This window comes from Crocodylus porosus, unplaced genomic scaffold (assembly GCF_001723895.1).
Source record: "Crocodylus porosus isolate Cpor-Errol unplaced genomic scaffold, CroPor_comp1, whole genome shotgun sequence".
Classification (NCBI taxonomy): Eukaryota; Metazoa; Chordata; order Crocodylia; family Crocodylidae; genus Crocodylus; species Crocodylus porosus.
Window position 1 is genome coordinate 97,789,690 of NW_017728947.1, and position 6,303 is coordinate 97,795,992.

General features: G+C 39.4%; 1 long non-coding RNA gene across 2 annotated transcripts in view; it reads right to left on the reverse strand.

Moving 5' to 3' along the window:
* The window catches only part of LOC109321763, a 122,904-nt gene extending 118,272 nt beyond the window's left edge, over window positions 1–4,632 (reverse strand). For both annotated transcript variants that reach the window (XR_002104165.1, XR_002104166.1), the window contains exons 1-2: window positions 4,541–4,632; window positions 4,108–4,134 (exon numbers count right to left, since the gene is read on the reverse strand). This is a non-coding gene — a long non-coding RNA (uncharacterized LOC109321763). The remainder of the gene's footprint in view (window positions 1–4,107; window positions 4,135–4,540) is intronic.
* Window positions 4,633–6,303: the final 1,671 nt, after the last annotated feature.

Here is a 6,303-nt window from a genome sequence, read left to right on the forward strand (position 1 = left end):
GGTAGAAACCCCTCACCCAAGTAACTGATGCCAGTCACGCAGGCAGAGGGAGCAGGTTTCCCCCCTCCCTCAGGAATGCAGCCAGCTCAGGTTACCTAAAGAGACAGGATGAGGTGTGAATCCTCTGTGCTGGCCCATCTAATCACATTGTCACAGGGCAGAGATTTGGGGGAGAAACCAAGGTGGCTTTCTGCCACAAAGGGCAATTGTAGTAGATTCTGTTAATGGAGGAATAGCATATTGCACTGTAAATGTACATAGTGGTCTGAGAAGTTCAAGTAGTGAATCTTGATGGAGCTGAGCCCTTACCTACTTACAACTAGAATTTTAGTTTTTGGAGGAGACTAATTTTAATATGGAAAGAGAGCAAAGACAAAGAAGAAAGGTTTAAGTATTGCAGCAGTTAGTCATCCAAGCAAAATTGAAAGCAGCCAGAGGCAGGGATCTGAATATAGGAAATATAACTTTATGTAGAGGATGCCAGAGAACTAGCCTAGAAAGAATATATGTTAAAGAAGTAGCATCCACATCTTGTGGATGTGTAGCAGAGGGGCAGAAGTTTCAGATCACTATCTAGTGAGAGTTACTTTGAATCGGGCATCAGGAACCATTTTTGGTCCAGGAGTCTGGATACTGAATCCCAAATTGTTTTAGTGAGAGAGTAAGAGTACAAAGTCAAAGGAATTTCTCACAGATCTTAGATAAAAAGAAAAGGTAGCAGATTTTTATCCCGCTTGGGATCACAAGTAGAAGAAAAGGAAACAGGATATTAAGGCTTTCTTTTTACCTTGATCAAAGCAATAGAGATGAGGAAGGGCAATACAGCCAGTTGCATAAGTGGTTGCAAGTATAAGCTAGTAAGCATTTGAGACTAAATGGGAGCAATGTATGAATGGAAGAAGAGATCAGATGTATTACTCAATGGACTTACACAGGGAGAAATTAGAAGCAGCAGTTAATTATGGAGCACTTGCTGGAAAGAAAAAGACGGTGATGAAAATTAAAATGTTTACATTGGAGAAAAGTTGGAGGGTAGCTGCAGAATATGGGAAAGGGGATAAATATGGTGGCAGTTTTGTATAGGATGGAAGGAAAGGAAAATTGAGAGACATAAATGGCTTTCGAAATGGAAGGAAAGTTTTAAAAAAAACGCTGATAATTTACTGTGGATAGTCCTACTGAGATCTGTTTTCAAGCAATTGGGAGGAAAATTTACAAGGAATAGATGGAGAAGAAAGGATGGAAGAAGATAAAGACTGGGTTTATACATTCCTGTCATCGTTAAACTTGCCAAAGATTACTGGAGATGAGAGTCAGGGATTGATAGGACCTATGAATGTCAAAGAAGTGGAAGAGGCAATAACATCTCTAAGAAGTGACCTATTATATCAAGGAAATGTGCAAAAAAATCTTTTAACAAATGGCTATTAATACTGATAAGACAAAATTGGTGGAAGAATATGAAGACTGCATGTTTTTTGGGGGGAAAGGAGGATGGTATTATGGAATACTTATGGCAAGGCTCAAGAAAGGGAAAGTAACAGGGATATGTGTGGCTTATAGATAGATGAATGTATATATACACAATTCTAAAATTAAGTGACAGTTCACTGAGGGGGAGAATGCAGTAACTGGGTTAAGAAGTTGTGCTCTATTCTGATGCATAGTTTTGACTGGAATTTTATACTGTAGGGATTTGGGGATATATATAAAAGAAATCAAGTGGGGAAACTGTGGTACATATTTGTTCATAAAAATACTAAACATTTTTCATATTCTCCACAGCACCTAGTGACCCAAAGCAACATGAGGGGTTATGTGCCCCAAGTATTAGGAAAACAAGTTTAAAGTCTAATCTATAGGAATCCTACTATCCTACACATGCCCCTTTGGGGAATAAAGGAGATATCAGCATTGTTCTCTCTTTATTTTCTCCCCTTGTAAGTACCCCCACAACTCGTCCATCATAGTCAGTACTAAAGGAAGGGACATGGTCAAAGCCAAAGGACTGGAGAAAGTTTGTAACAGTCACTTGTGTTGTGTATGTAATACACTGGTCCTGTACATATGATCATGTCTCCCTCTAATGGCTGGTTTGAGGAACTACCCAGGCTATTTCTGTATCTTCAGGCAAAGGACTTCTTCCTTATCTCAGTCCCCAGCTTAACAAGCATGGAGACTGTAAACATGTGTGGCAAGAGTCTGTTGAATGTAGCATTTTGTTTCTGTGCAGTACTGTAAGGTGGATGGCACATGACTTCTCCTACTTATTTTTAAAATCAGAGCATAACAAATGTTATTTGGTATCCTGGGGATAATGGGACAGATGGAATCCATCACCAGGAAATGGGAGCGATACACGAGCTGCTTTCAGTGTTTGAGGCACATGCATGTACACCGTCAGCTTCCTCTTTCTGGGCCAGTTTTTATTCCTAGCTATACTACTGTCAGTCAGAAGTCAGTGAAGTTACTCCAGGTTGACACTGGTGTAATAGAGAGCAGAATTTGGGCCCCACTGTCTTACTGGCATGCATATCATTTATGCTTTGATTTATTAAAACTGCATGCCTCCAACCCTCTGGGAACACATGCAATCAGTATAAAAACCAATTAATACAACACATAATTGACTAAAAGTAAGCTCAGAAATTCCTTACAACTCACATATAAAAATCCATTGAGTCAAGTTACCAGCTTCAAACTGCAGCCTGATCAGTAGATAGGTCTTTATACTAAAGGATCCTAAAGGTTGTCAGTTTGGGATTTATTTTAACTATGGGGAGTTGAATGACAGAACTGCTGCTCCAGTCCCTGAAAATGCCTATTTGTTAGTCTTCATTTTCCATCAAACTATTCAGATCTGGAAACTGTTAGTTGTAAAGCCCTTGTTGAGCTCAGTGGCTGGGAGGGTTCTCACTAGTCTAGCCTTGAACCAGGGTCACACACAAAGAAATAAATACTGTATCCAATGTTATCCACGCTAAGACTGATGTAAATAAATTTCATGTACCACAACATAGGCCAATAACCTGTCAAGGTCTATACCTGAATAAAATGATATTGCACAATTGGTGAGGTCAGCTTCGGTGCCGGTCAAGCCCTGGCTATCACCAGATGCAATTTGCTGGTCTTAATGGACCAGTTAGGATGTATTTATTTTACTTTAAACAATACTATTCATTTCAGTCATTCAAGAGATTACAAATTCATTCATCTCCCCAAACTCAGTAACACCAAGTGGCATTTTTATGGCTCTTCAATTCAAGCCTGACTTCATATTTACTGTGAAAAGGGGCCCCAGAGACAGCCATACACTTTGAGATGTGGGCACTGTAGGGATGAAACAAAAGGAATAATTCAATCCAGGCCTACACTGGAGAGAGAGATTTTCAGTGCAAGGCAGAGATTTCATAGGTCATTAAAGGTATGCAGCTGTGTCACCTAAAGTGGAAATATGTCAATCAAATGCACGTTGGAAGTAACCCCATAGCAAGTAATGCATCTCATCCTACTCCACATGGTGAATTAGGACCTATACTTAGAACTCTGTTGTATGGGAGCACAACTTTTAATAGGATGCAGACTAGAGCTGGAGCTGTGGAGCTAAGCTATGATCCATATTATGGTAATGAGGACCTCAGTGGCCAAGAAAACCAGTACTTTTGGCAGAGGCAGGAGAAGAAAAGTCCCCAGTACTCCACTACCTACTTCCCAGAAAGCTACACTGCACAGCTGACCATCTGCTAGCGTCTCTCCTACCTTCCCTCATGTAGGACAAAGCCCAGAACAGATATAAAGACTATAACTGAGCTAGTTAGTTGCTCCCGAACTCCTCAAGAATGTTAAATTAGAGGGTATTTTGTAGATTTCTAACTGGAAAGGCCCAAATAACAATCCGATTAATCTCAACACAATAAAGCCTTTAATCTAACATATATCAGCAAATTCCTATTTCTCCATTTTCTAACAAAAATAACAACACTTTTGTTGCCAGTGCATTAATAAGATCCTATTTCTGCACTGGAGACTGAATCAAAGCTTTGTTCTTCACAGCAAAGGATTAAGAAGGTTGCTATTTTGGTAATGAGATGGGGTAGAGGTACTTACATTGCAACCAGGATTCAGACTGGATGCCTGAGAAGGAAATAAACTCTGTTACCTCAGATGAACTTTATTCTCATAATCAGTATATTAAGCTCAGTTAGTGGGATGCATATAATTAACAATAAAAGGAAAGACTCTTTATGAATAATTACAGTTTGATAGTGTTTAAACTCATTTGCAAAATGTGCACAATATTGTGTAGAAAGCCAGAAATGCAGATTATAAAATATCCACACACACAAAAAAAAAAAAAAAAAAAAAAATCACTAACTTTCTAGGTAGTTTATTGGTCAACTGATTTTTTTTTCATGCCAGACCCAATTTCTTCTGGATGTCTCACCTCATTGAACAGTTTGTCATGGAAAAAATGTCATAAAAACAGCCCGAGGAAGAAAAAAAGGTGTCAGAAAAGCAGAACATGGATGAGGATACTCACAGAGCACTCCAAAAGGAATATCAGATCCTAGGATGTAGCTTCAGATGGTATGGTCCCATCTAAGTGCCCAAAATGATTGAGAAAACTGTTTGTGAAACTGGAAACAGAAGCAGTGACCTGTGAAAATGAAAGCAACTTTATGAAAATATTAGTCATGTCAAAAATATGCTGTTTATAGTTAGAACAACATTTTTGTGCTTGGCTAAACAAACATATTGTGTATATAAAGTTGTTGCAAGTAAAACATTTCTAAAAGGTTAGAGTAGGTAGGCCAATGTGGTTGAAAGTTGGCACAAATTTAAAATTACATAGGGATTAACTTTTTGCACTTAGAAATGGAAATATTTAGATGTAGGACATACTCCAGAGGAGGTCCAAACTTCTAAATAAAATGTATTATTGCGAAAAATATGGGAGTATCCTTTGATTTACAAAATGTAAACAGAAGCCAATAGTAGCCTCAATATTTTACAGACATTCTACCTCTCAGCTGACTGTTAACAGTACAAAAGGGTTTGAAAATATGCTATAAATTAAATAATTTATTATACTGCATCTCTTACCTAATAGCATAGTGCACTTTAGTTTTAATTTTCTTTCAAAACCATTAAAAAACAGAAATGGACAGGATGTTAGAAACAAATCAACCAATTGGTTCTTTTTTTTGTCCCATGGGATATCTGCTTTATATGTGATACAATCTCTTTCTCCTCTCTTTATCAGGGAAAGAGTTGACAAACAGGAGGACAGGGCATGGAAAATTCTGTAAGTATTTAGATATCTCTTGTGTTCCTGGTGTTGGATTGCAGTATTTGTTTTCTTCTAAATTATAGAAGAAGACAGGAAGTTGTGTTTTTAAGTTACATTTGCAAGTAAGGCTTTACTTAAACACATGAGTTATGGGAATCAGTACAGGGTTAGTGGGGTGAAGTGTGCAGGAGGTCACACTGTATAAGCTAGTAGGCCTAACTTTAAGGAGGGATGTATGCTTTTAGCTGGAATTTACATCCCTTCTCTCTAATATGCAATTCAGCAAAGTCCTACCTCAATGTTTGTGGGCATGGGAAGTCTGAAGCATCTCAGCACATATCACTGTGTTCTAACTCTTACATGAGAATGGACCCAGGCATTTGAAGAGCACAGCTAGTGGGCATGCTCAAAAATCAGATGCCTATGCTAGCATGTGAATATGACCCAAGGCTGTTTTGGGTTCACAAACTAAGGGTCCTTATTTCCAAGTCCTGTGAAGGGCCAGATGTGGTGGAACCACTCAAGCCATCTAATTTTTGCCCATGAGGGCAAGGGCACTTAGCTAGGGAGCAAGAGACCAGGGTTCTAAGCCTCATTGTGATGGGCCCTGAGCTTCCTTTTCCTCTTACTACTCCCAGGAAAGTGCCCTACCCATCAGCTATGGCCTGGGCTAGGCTGAAGATACCCAGCTCCCTTCCTGTTGAAGCTCATCCACATTGCTGCTAAGTAGGGGTATGCGAAGCTTCAGTCACCAATTCGATTTGGAGAAGACTCGGCCAGATTCGGCAGCCGAATCATCAAATCTGAATCAAATCGGGAGACCCGCAAAAAACTCTGAATTGATTCAAAGCATTTGAAAAGATTTGGCAATTTGGAGAAGGCAGTCTTGTGGGGAAACAGAAACTGAGAAGGGCAAGGGAGGGGGAGGAGGGGAAAGACTGCTCTGATACTGACATCTGTATCTGGCCAGTGACTGTGATCTTTCCCTGAGTTCCCTTCCAATTACAGTGCCC